The sequence below is a fragment of the Humulus lupulus genome, chromosome 2 (assembly GCF_963169125.1).
Source record: "Humulus lupulus chromosome 2, drHumLupu1.1, whole genome shotgun sequence".
In the NCBI taxonomy this organism is placed as follows: Eukaryota; Viridiplantae; Streptophyta; class Magnoliopsida; order Rosales; family Cannabaceae; genus Humulus; species Humulus lupulus.
In genome coordinates, this window is record NC_084794.1 from 43,655,834 (window position 1) to 43,669,441 (window position 13,608).

A 13,608-nucleotide genomic window follows, 5' to 3' on the forward strand; every position below is an offset into this window, starting at 1 on the left:
CTGATCAAATGCTTGAAGAATAAAGAAAATCGCTGAGCACTAGGTCCTATTTATAGAGTTCAAGGCGTGAAATTTACCCCTTTTAATTTGAATAAATAAATGATTATAAAATGAAAAAAATTTGAATTTTCGTTCAACTGATGCCCAGAACTCAGTCAAAATCGTTCGAAGGCAGGTCTAAGTGGTTAAGGGTATTTTTAAAATTCAAAAATGAAACTTTTAAAAAATTATCACTAAGGGCGATATATCGGCTCTACCCTAATCCCGAGCCCCCGTTCGTACGTTCGTGCAAAGTTGACGTGTTTTCCGTATCTTCCGTGGGCGATATATCGGCCCCTATGCTGCGATATGTTAGCATACATGGAAATATTAAACACGTATTTTTACTTTTTTCCGCATAATTTAAATTGGATGAACAGCTTTGACTGAGTCATAATACGATCCTAACAGCTGCTGGAAGGTTCTAGAGCTTCTAGATCTTTCTTTTATTTAAACTATCCATCAAAAATACTTAATTCCTTAATAAACATAATTATGACAAGTGTCACACTCTTATTAGCTCTATCTAAACCATAGGTTATAATAAATATATTTCTAGATCCAGCAATATTAATCAAACTTTATGTTATAATTAATATTCTTAAACTATAGGTAAAAATTATAAAATCCATAACTGTTGCTATGAGTTCCCAACTAAGTCCCGACTTGAACCAAAATCTACGGTAACTAACATACGACTACTACTACTATCTAGCTAGGCTAAGTAAATATTCGGGGACTCTGCAAATTCTTTTTATTTTTATTGCTTACTTTTTCCATGATTTTTTTTAAATTTCTTGTTAACAAAGTCATTTCATCTTCTTCTTCATTGTCAGAGCATTCTTTTTCAGAAATCTTGAAAGCAATACCTTTATTTTTATCATTTGGTGGTTTTGGCTTGTGCTTTTGTTTGATTTGTTGATTTAATTCAAACGTTCTCAAAGAAACCATCAATTCTTCAAACTTTATCTTACCAAAGTCTTTTACTTCTTCCATTGACAAAAGCTTTGTATCTAACCTATCAGGAAGAACACGCACAATTTTCCTAACCAACACAGATTCATCAAGTTTCTCCCCCAAAGAAAAAAATTCATTAGCAATGTCAAACAATTTTTCATAAAATTTAGAGAGAGTTTTTGATTCTAACATCCTAAGTTCATCAAATTTAGTTCGAAGCATTGTAAACCGAGTTCGATTGACATCAACAATTCCTTCAAACTGAGTTTGAAGAATTAGCCAAGCTTATTGTAACACCCTACTTCCTTAGAGCTATTACCAGGTGATTTATAAATGTGACATTAGCTCGCTAATCGAGGTTTTAGGTTAAAAAGTGTCATTAAATTAACTTAAGACTCATTTAATGAACATTAGATAAAAAGAGTTGTTCATTCATTAAAATTCGTACAAATGTTACATTGGGATCCCCAAATACTGTTTGATAATGAATTTACAATCCAAAGGTTTAGTACAGTCGACCTAAGCGACAAAAATGAATATTTACCACGTGTTCCTTAAAATAATCCCCGCCGTGGCAGCTAGGTAGGCCAAACATGTACACACCGCTCCATGCCCTCTAACTCATGGTTGTTTTACCTTTTTCGTTGCTCTTACTTGCACCACAGAGCACCCGTGAGCTAAGGGCCAGCAAGAGAACTTCAGGCATGGCATACAATAATATATTTCAACAAATATATAATTAATCAGAACAATAAACATCTACCAGTTCCTATCGGATTGCACAACAATACAGTAGTATAATAGCTCAACAACACAATGGCATAACAACCTAATAGTACATCAGGACAGCAATATAGTAACACAGCAGTAAAATAACATGGTAGTACAATAACACAGCAGATCACTACTATAGCAGCGCCCTCCGACAATCGGGGTGCGTTACTAGGCACCAAGTCTGCGGTCATAGCCAAGCGGGTGTATATAGCACTCTTTAGGGTCTCGCTCTGGCGGCCTGTATTCTGCTTGCTTAATGCTGATCTCGACCCCTTGCCGCTTCCGGCTCTTTCCGATCCTGGCTCTTGTTGATCAGTCATAATCAGATGTATGACATAATAACTATAAACAATACATACAACACTGTACATCACATAGCTCTATGGGTACAAACTGTTCTCTTACCTAGTGTCTCGAGCTAACAACCCAAAGTGATCTCGAGCACGAATCCTAATCCCGAGCCTGAGCGGTAATACCTAGTCACAATGTATCAATAAAAATCCATTGTGATCCAAATCAATTATACGCCTTTAGAATAACATACTAGCCTCTGGGACCTTGAATTCTACTAAACTAGGTAGTAGAATCCTTCCTGAGCCTTAACATTTGGGTTCTCGAGCCTAAAACCTTCATTTCCCCTCTTTACCATTTTCTTTCCATTTTGAGTCGCGGCATGCCCCTTAGGGACGCGGTTCCTGGGCAATCCAGATGCTTCCCAACCTCTTCAAACACGCCGACCATAGCACCTGAAGAACAGGGCCGCGGCTCGGGCCTCTGAAACCCAGAAATCCACCATTTTCACTGTGTTTTCCTCAGCCTAACTTCACCAATTTCTACCCAATACAACCCCTATTCTCATAATTAAGCCCAGAATCCATGTTTCGGCAACTTAATCAGTATATGCATCTGAAAACTCATCTCCTAACATCACTCAAACATCAAAATCAATCTAAACTTGAACCTAAACTTACAATAAATCACAGTATAAAGTTATAGAATTCAGTACCATGATCCTTACCTCTGTGATAATTTTGCCCTGAGTTAGTTCCAATCTCCACAAGCTTTAAGTTCCCTAAGCCTCACCCTCAAATTCAGAGCCTCACCACCAGAATTTTTCAAAAAATTTCCTAAGTCACCAAGAGAGGGAGAAAGACTCGAGAGAGAGAGAGTGGAAAAGTTGAGGACAGTTCTGTTTTTCTTTTCTTCTAAGTGTTTCCCTTAAGTTCTACACTATTCAAGTTGGCTGAGTCAAGGGTTGGGTCTATCCCTTAGCTAAAGGACCAAAACAACCCTTAAGCTTACTCTTATCCTTTGATGGCCCCAAGGGCAAAATCGTCATTTGCTACATCTCCTGCTAATCCTTAAATTGTCCTAGAAATCCACATTTAATCCCAACATACCCAAATAATTACTACTAATTACCTGTTACCCAGTAAACCCCAAGCACATGCCAAGTTCTCAAAATACGCCTAGGCTCACCCCAAGCCGGGTATCTGACCCTGTTGTGACTATTTCGCTAAACTGCTCCCTAAGATCGTCTCGGACTGCACATCTCAAATATATCACAACAATCTTGTGGTTTCAAACATAACATACATATAATTCACGTTTATGCCCTCAACGGGCCAAAATTAAAATTATGCCCCCATTAACCAAAATGGGCTCACATGCATATTTAATACACATAAACATGTATGTCTAATCACATTACCACACAATTCATTTATATCATACAATCACACATATAATCCATTACTCACGATAAGGTTCACTGAATTTCCAAGGTCTCCTCACCTGATCAGGGGTTGTATTCGTCACCCCCTTTCTTCAACACTTACTCCAGTAACACCTTGTCGGCCTCACGCATGCTGGGGTAAGGGCAATCTGTAGGTCCCTAACCAAATCCCTATTAGGATATCACAAACATATATCAATTGTAGAGTCAAACTCTTCTTTCCTTTTCGAACCATCATATCCTTGTTAGTTCATATTACACGGAGAACACAAAGCCGTTAGTCTTGGAACTCCATGATCCCATATCTAGACTTGCAAACTCTTATTGTAACACCCTACTACCCAGGGACCGTTACGCTGTGCATTTTAAACAATACTAAACTCGCTAAATGAGTCATTTGGCCATAATCATGTAACTAAATGTGATTACCAGTATAGGATTAAGATTTTTGGTCAAAGATACAACGTTTCACTAAATTTTTACTGTATACATTAGGATCCCAAAAATATATTTTAAAGGTTAATTACAACAAAATATTTACAACTAGCCCACCTAAGCGCGCAAAATAAGGTTTAACCCTAGTTTCTTTTTAAACCCTCGGTCGTGGTGGTCAAGCAGCCGCATATGTACACATTGTCACCTAAGCTCTCCAACTAAAGGATGGTCAAGCAACCGCATATGTACACATCGTCACCTAAGTTCTCTATCTTTCTTCTGCCTTTACCTGCGCCACATAGCATCCGTGAGCCGAGGCTCAGCAAGAAAACTCAATATGATCATGAACAGGTAATAACATGTCACTGAATCATAATAGCATGCCTAGCAATAAGAACCCTATTCATTCATGCAAGTAAGTTCAAATAAATGATTGTGGGCCCTGCCCTCCTGTATGGATGACTATCAAGTCAATCCTAAGGGAATATCACTAATGATTCTGGTAATCATATTGGGGCATGCAGCCCATTCAGATGAGTGAATATCAATAATGATTCTGGAAATCATGCTGAGGCCTGCAACCCAATCAGATAAGTGACTAAGGAGTCACAAACTTGAACCAGATAAGTGACTATGGAGTCACGAACTTGAACCAGATAAGTGACTATGGAGTCACACACTTGGGCTCTACACCCTAAGCCATGTGACGTTACAGTCACCTGAGCCTTTTGACCCTGACTCTAAGTAACTAGCCTTTAGAATAGACAAACGCTTTTATTTTTCATCGAACTTAGGATCGATCAAGCATTTAATGCTTATGTTGATTAAATCTAATCATTTCGGCTCTGCGTTCAATACGCTTATGTCGCTCTTGACTCATAGTTCAATTCCATACGACTCGTGTCGTTTCTGACTACTAAGTCAGTACCACTCACAAGTAAACAATGCACCCAGGCATATATCATATGTCAAATATCCAAATATAAGGCATTCAGCATGCTTACTCAACATTCGCTAGCATTATTATGATCATGCACATTTACAATGACTCAAGCTCTGATCAATATCATAGTCAACATTCATGCCATGCCCTAATAACATGTATCTTATGCATCACATACAGGGTGCAGTTTTCTTACCTTTGGTCCAAGCACAGGTTACAAATAAATGAGCCACAAGCATGATCCTGTTTCCAAGCCCCTAGTGATAACCTAGTCACAACCATAATATAAAATCTCATCAAAATAAGTAAATAAATTCCTCCAAACCCAACCCAAGCCTTCGGGACGTCGTATCCTACTCAACTGGGTAGTAGAATCGATCCCATGATTAAAAACCAAATTTAGGCAAAAATTCCCAAGCCGGTTGATAACTCTACAAAATAGAGTTATTTCACCACATTTTTCATGCTAATTGTTGCTTAGTCTTTGAGTTTTTAAGTAACTTATTAAGTTTTTAAGTGATTTTGAATTTATTAGTCTTATTGTAATTTTTTAGATTTTTTTATGTTTTTATAGATATTTTATTATAATTTATTGTAGTTTAATTATTTGAAATTAGTATTGTTAAGTTAGAAGTAAAAAGATACAATTTTGAGCTTAAATGTTTAAGTAAATTAAGTTTTAATTAATATTTTCATGGAAGTTATGTTCTATATTTTATTATTGAAAATATTTCGTTTTAATTTAATTTATGATTATTTTTGTAGAAAATTTGTTGCATTTTTGCTCTTGAAAAGTAAGAAAAGTGAAGAAAAAATGGCATTTTTAAAGGAAATGGCTCACCAGCCCACCTGGGCCTGCCTGGATCACCAGCCCAGCCTAGACCGAAGCCAAGCCCGCCCGCCTGCCTTCAGCTGCCCCAGTCCCATGGCCCAGACCCGTCTTTTCCCAGCCAGCCCTGCCACAACCCAACTAGAACCCCCTCCCAACCTACAACCCCCACGGGCTTGCAATCCCTTTTCGACCCATCTTTGCCATCAGCCACCAAGCCACCTTTTTATGTTTCTTCTTGAGCCCAACAAAGGCATCAATGTCCCCTTATCCCCTTTTTTCTAAAATTTCCATTACTTTTACCCAATTTCTCTACACATTTCACTTCAAAAATCATCATTACACCCTATAATTTACCTCTACATGCCCTATTTACTTTATTTAATTAATTTAATAAATTTAATTTGATTATTTTAATGCTATCATTTTGGATATAAATATGGAATTTCAAGACCATTTTTGGGGTACTTAATGTTTTGGGTAACCATCATCTTTTCTACCATTCTCTCTTCCATTTTAGTGTTTTTCAAGAGCATTTTTTAAGTATTTATTATATTTATTTTGTAATTTCTATTCTAGTTATGTACTTCTAATATTTTTCATAAGATTATTAAGATCATGATGAAGGAACTTGTAACCAGATAATATTTATGTTGTATGTTGATTTCCCTTGTAATGCAACAAAGTTTATTGATTTTTCTTCTCCATATATCTCTTTCATCTTTAATATCTTATATTTTGGGTAGTTAGATAATATTGCACTTTGTTCTTCATTTTGCAAAACATAATATTCTTTGTGTAAGATGTGTCATTAAATTGTACACATCCAATGCTTAGAACAAAAATATTATGTTTTTCCTTATAAATAATGTTATTTGATTTTTTGTTGTTGCATTAGGTTGATTCACATTAAATACTTTGAAATTATACTTTTTTGAAAAGTGAAGAAAAATCCTACCTTTTAGAAATAATTTGTGCTTAAAATTATAAATCTATTTGGAAAATGATAGTTTGACTTATTTTAACTATCACTAAAACTTGGGAATCAATATACTAATCAATATTATTGAACTTACATTTTGTGGATTCTAGTATCTTAATAATCTTTCTTTTAACACATATTTTGAAATCATTATTGGTTTATTTTTATTCTCTTAAATAGCTTTATTTTAAATCTTTTATTTTATGTTCATAACATAAAATCTCATCAATCTTTGAAGCTATGTTAGAATTTATTAATTTTGGTTTAAAATAGTTTTCTTTTTGATTTTAGACAACTCATTTGGGTTCGACCTCGTGCTTACACGAACACTATACTTCATATACGATTTGTGCGCTTGCAAGTTATAAATATTTAAAACATACCCATTTGGGGTCCATCAATTTTTTGGCGTCGTTGCCAGGGAGTTGCAAGAAAGGAAACGAAATTTATCTCAAGGTTAGTGAATTCTTCTATTAGTAATTTAAATTTTTTTTTATATAAAAAAAATATTTATATAAAAACTAAAAGAAAAGTTGGGTCGGTTCTACCACCCATAAAAAAAACTTACTTATATATTATATATATTATTTTTTAGTTGACGGCACTTGTGCCTCCTATCTATCTATCTTTTTAATTTTTATAGTTGATGGCACTTGTGCCTCCTAATTTTGTTGTAGTTTTATTCCTTTTATTTCTTTGTTAGTTGACGGCACTTGTGCCTCCTAACCTTTGTTGTAATTTTCTTTATTTATCTTGTTGTTATTTTTATTTTATTTTATTTTAGTTTTTGCAATTTACTAGTTGATGGCAATTTTGCCTCCTAGTCTTTTATCTTATGTTTTAGTTGATGACACTTGTGCCTCCTAACTTTTACCTTATTTTTGTTATGGTTGATGACATGCTATGCCTCCCTACTCTTGCTTAATTTTTTATAGTCTTATTTAATTTTACCTTATTTTTATTTGTCTTTTATCATATTATTGTGTAATTGTGAAAAAATACTTAAAAAACATAAATTTTGTCCCTTCACCATAAGCAATTTTCTCTTTAAGGAAATTTTAACAAAATTCCCAATCTGCCTCTACTAATTAACCTCGGGGAGTTATTAGTAGTGTGCGAGTAAGTGGAATCAAATAGGCTTGGGGACAAGTAAACCATAAAAATTATATTGTTGTGAAATCTCTAAAAAATTATAAGTATGCTCTATGGTTGCAGTTTTAACTGATCTTCCACATCAGAAAATTGTTTGTTTGAGATTATCTCTGTTGCTTTGTGAGAATTGTATGCATCATTGGGAACATAACTCTAAAAATCGATTAGTAAAAAGACGCTTATCTTTGTTTGAAATTGAAAATGTTAGTAAAAATTTGAGCATCATGGAACCAATTGCTAATACTAATAGAAATCATGTTGATGAAAATGTTGTGCCTCAAAAACCTTTGCTTGAATATTTTGCACCCATTTCATCTAATGCTCCTTCATGTATTGTTCTTCCTACCACTTCTGCTACCCATTTTGAGCTTAAACCATCAATCATTAAATTTTTGCCATCTTCTTATGGGTTAGATAGAGAGGATCCTTACACACATGTCAAAGATTTCTTGGAAATTTGCTCAACATTTAAATTTCAAAATTTTTCTAATGAGTCGGTCAAACTAAGATTGTTCCCTTTTTCATTAAAAGACAAATCAAAATCTTGGTTAAATTCCCTTCCCACGGGGTCTATAACTACATGGAATCAACTTTATAATAAATTCTTGCTTAAATTTTTTCCTATGTCTAAAACTGATAGTCTAAGGAGAGACATCTCCGAGTTTTTTCAAAAAGATAATGAAGAGTTTTATGAATGTTGGGAAAGATTTATTATTAATATGTCCTTATCATGGTTTTGAAAAATGGAGACTTGTAAAATATTTTTATGGTGGTTTGACTCCCTCTAATCGTCAAATGATTCAATCTATGCATACCGATTTTTTTAAAAAATTTCAAGGACAAGAGGCTTGGGACACCCTTGAAGATTTGTCTGTCAATTCACAATAATGGAATTATTTTGATCCTAGGTCTAGGTTAACTAATTCACCAAAATAAAGACAAAGGTATGAAGTAAAATATGAATTAGACTTAAGAACATCCTTAGACAAATTAGCAAGAAAAGTAGAAGCTTTAGCCATAAGCCAAACTATAAATTCTCCAATACATCCAAGAAAAGATGTTTGTTCTATATGTTCTAGTCCTTGCCATAATGCCCAATCATGCCCTTCCTACCAAGAAGCCTTCTCTGAGGAGGCCAATGCTCTTCATGCTTATGGGAAACCAAATGATAGCCCATTTTCATCCACTTATAATCCAAATTGGAGAAACCATCCAAACTTTTAATGGAGACAAAACCAACCTCCAATGAATCAAGGGCACCAATACAACACGCAAAACCAAACTCATGCCCCACAAAATGAACCATATCCTTAACAAAAGAAACATTCCTTAGAATATAATTTACAACAATATATGCAATCCACTCAACAAATCCTACAAAATCAGTCTCAATCAATTACAAAACTGGAGACACAAGTAGGAAAACTCACTACTGCTTTAGTTGATAGAGAAAAATGAGCATTCCCTAGTCAACCTATCCCTAATCAAAAAGGTTATTATGAGATAGGAAAGTCTAGTCATAATGGAGAAGTCAAATCAATTTCAACTCTTAGGTCCGGAAAGAACATTGTCAAAATCGAGGTTGAAAAAGAAAAAGAAAAGAGTCAGCCTTCTAGTTTTAATGCCAATGACTCTTCAAACAAGGAAACTCCAATCCATCCTTTCATTTAAAAATCCCCATTCCCACAAAGATTACTTCCAATTGAAAAAGGCGGCCAATATAATGACATCTTAGAAGTTTTTAAACAAGTTAGTATCAATATCCCTTTCTTAGATGCCATTAAAAATATTCCTGCCTACTCTAAATTTTTAAAGGATCGTTGTACTGCTAAAAGAAACACTAATGTTTCTAAAAAGGTGTTGTTAACTTAACAAGCTAGTTCCATTATTCAATATAAGATTCATGTTAAATATAAAGATCCTGGGTGTCCCACAATTTTATGCATTCTTGGTGATAATTTTATTAACAAGGATTTACTTGATTTGGGTGCTAGTGTGAATTTATTGCCTTATTCTATTTATAAGCAACTTGGTCTTGGTGAACTAAAACCTACTTTTATAACTCTTCAATTAGTCGATCGCTCTGTTGAAATTCCTAGAGGCATTATAGAGGATGTTTTAATAAAAGTTGATAAATTTATTTTCCGGTTGACTTCATTGTTCTTGATACTCAACCTGTGGAAAATGTGCATGCTCAAATTCCTATCATTTTAGGTAGACCATTCTTTGCTACATCTAATGCAATCATTAATTATCGTAATGGTATTTTGAAATTATCTTTTGGAAATATGACTGTTGAATTGAATGTTTTTAATGTTGCTAAATCTGTTGAGTGTGAGGAAGTGCATGAAGTTAACATGATAGATAGTATTTGTGAAAATGATGGAAATGACTTACTTGACTTTTGTGAAAAATACTTTGGTATGAACTTGCATGTTGACAATTCTAATAATGATGTGAATTCTTTGCTAGAGTCTATACCCTTAAATGAAACCAAAATTGAACATTTTTCACCCTTAGATCATGTTCAATCAATTTCTGAGTCTCCAAAGTTAGACCTTAAACCTTTGCCAGAAAATTTAAAATATTCTTTTCTAGGAGAGTCTGAAACCTTACCTGTTATCATAGAATTCTCCTTAGATAAAGAATAAGAAGATAAATTGTTAGATGTCCTTAGAAAACATAAAGAAGCCATAGGTTGGACCATTGCAGACATTAAAAGAATTATCCCATCCATATGTATGCATAGAATCTATCTAGAAGAGACTTCTAAAACCTATCAGGAATGTCAAAGAAGGCTAAATCCAAATATGAAGTAGTTAGAGAAGAGGTCATTAAATTATTAGATGTATGTATCATTTACCCTATTTATGATAGTTAATGGGTTAGTCCAGTTCAAGTTGTTCCTAAGAAGTCTAGGATCACAGTTGTTGAAAACGAGAAAAATGAATTAATCCCTACTAGAGTACAAACATGGTGGAGAGTGTGCATAGACTATAGAAAGCTAAATAATGTTACTAGAAAAGACCATTTTCCATTACCCTTTATTGATCAAAATGCTTGAATGTTTAGCTGGCCATGCATATTATTGTTTTTTTATGGGTATTCGGGATATAACCAAATCCCCATTACCTCAGAAGATCAAGAAAAGACTACATTTACATGCCCTTTCGGATCTTTTGCCTATCATCGCATGCCTTTTGGATTATGCAATTCACCTGCGACTTTTCAAAGGTGTATGATTTCAATTTTTTCTGACATGTTTGAAAGATTCATTGAAGAGTTTATGGATGATTTTTCTGTGTTTGGTTCTTCCTTTGATGAATGTTTGCACCAACTTTCACTTATTTTAATTCATTGCAAAGAGAAAAGCCTTGTGCTTAACTAGGAAAAATGTCATTTTATGGTTAAAAAAGGAATTGTTTTAGGTCATGTTATCTCATCTGAGGGAATAGAAGTTGATAAAGCTAAAGTTGATCTTATTTCAAAACTTCCCCCACCTAAAACTTTGAAAGAAATTAGATCATTCCTAGGCCATGTCGATTTCTATAGAGGATTTATAAAAGACTTTAGCAAAATTTCTCAGCCCTTATGCCATTTACTTGGAAAAGAAAATGCTTTTGTCTTTGATAATAATTGTCATGTTGCCTTTGAAAAATTGAAAAATTTATTAACTACTGCACCCATTATTCAACCTCCTGGTTGGAAATTACCTTTTGAAATAATGTGTGATGCTTCTGATTATGCTATAGGTGTTGTCTTAGGGCAAAGACTTGAAAAAATACCTCATGTAATTTACTATGCTAGCAAAACCTTGAATGATGCACAATTAAATTATTCCACAACCGAAAAAGAATTCCTTGCTGTTGTTTTTGAATTGAAAAATTTAGGTCTTATCTGTTAGGATCTAAAATTATTGTCTATTCTAATCATGTTGCATTAAAATATCTATTTTCGAAAAAAGATGCTAAGTCTCGTTTGATCCGTTGGATCCTGCTTTTACAAGAATTTAATTTAGAAATATGTGATAAAAAAGGGTCTGAAAATGCTGTTGTTGATCATTTGTCTAGGTTTGTTGTTGAAAATACTCATGAATGCACTTCTATCACTGAAACTTTTCCTGATGAACAAATGATGCATGTTTCTTCTTTGCCTTGGTATGTTGATATTGTGAATTATTTAGTTACTAAAGAAATACCATCTCATTGGTCTAAGCACGATAAATCTAAATTTTATTCTGAGGTGAAAAATTTTATTTGGGTTGATCCATACTTGTTTAATTACTACCCTGATCAAATAATTAGAAGATGCATTCCAAATTGTGATCAATCTAAAATCATATCTTTTTGTCATAATCATGCGTGTGGAGGACATTTTAGTGGTAAGAAAACAGCTACTAAAGTTTTACAATGTGGTTTTTATTGGCCTTCTATCTTTCGTGACACTTATGTTTATTGTAAAGCTTGTGAACGTTGCCAAAAGTTAGGAAGTTTAACTAAAAGAAACATGATGCCTTTGAATCCTATTCTTATTATTGACATATTTGATGTTTGGGGCATTGATTTTATGGGACCATTTCCTAACTCTTTTGGTAATCTTTATATTCTTGTTGGAGTTGATTATGTGTCTAAATGGGTCGAAGCTATTGCATGTCACACTAATGACCACAAAGTTGTGCTTTGATTTTTGAAAGAAAATATATATTCCCATTTTGGTTCACCACGCACTATAATTAGTGATAATGGTACACACTTTTGTAATAAGCCATTTGAACATTTGATGAAACAATATGGCTTTACACATAATGTCTCAACACTGTATCACCCACAAACTAGTGGTCAAGTTGAAGTGTCTAATAGTGAAGTTAAGCACATTTTAGAAAAACTGTGAATCCAACTAAGAAAGATTGGTCCTTAAGATTCATTGATGCATTATGGGCGTATCGTACTACGTACAAAACGTCCATTGGCATTTCACCCTACCGACTTGTGTATGGGAAGGTGTGCCACTTACCTGTTGAGTTAGAACATATAGCCTTTTGGGCAATTAAGCAATTAAACTTTTCTTTAAACAAGGTAGGTGAGAAAAGAAAACTTGAACTAAATGAAGTAGATGAAATTAGGAATGATGCATATAGCTATTCAAAAAAGTATAAGGATCGTATGAAATTTTACCATGATAAAAATATTTTGAGAAAAGATTTTTCTCTAGGTCAGAAAGTTCTTTTATACAACTCTCGTTTGCATTTATTCTCGGGAAAATTATGCTCTAGGTGGTTCGGTCCTTACATTGTTCATATTGTTTTTCCACATGGAGCTATCAAAATTGAAAATCCTAACAATGGTGTTATTTTTAAAGTTAATGGACAAAAATTAAAACAATTTTTAGAATTAAAAACCGATGAAGCTGACGAGATCCTCCTTGAGGACCCTGTTTAGCAAGCTCTTTGATTCTTATTGATCTTGATAACTTGAGTTTGATTTGTTTTTTTGTTTTATGTGTGATTTAATATATTTTTTTGGTTGTATCTTTTACTCTCTCGGCGATGCACCATATCGAGGTATGACTATTCTAAATTCTAGCCTCTTTTACTTTTCAAATTATAATTGTGTTTCAACACATTGAGAACAATGTTTAAATTAAGTTTGGGGGTATCGAGTTTATATGGTTATTATCATTAGCAGAGTAGTTTTATTGTGTTTATGTTTTGTGTTGTTTTTATTGTTTATGTTTTGTATTAATTTTTTTTTATTGTGGTTTGT

At 33.8% G+C, this 13,608-nt stretch overlaps 1 pseudogene; it reads right to left on the reverse strand.

Moving 5' to 3' along the window:
* Positions 1 to 8,484: 8,484 nt before the first annotated feature.
* LOC133820267 (small nucleolar RNA R71) lies at positions 8,485 to 8,583 on the reverse strand (annotated as a pseudogene).
* Between the last annotated feature and the right edge of the window lie 5,025 nt (positions 8,584 to 13,608).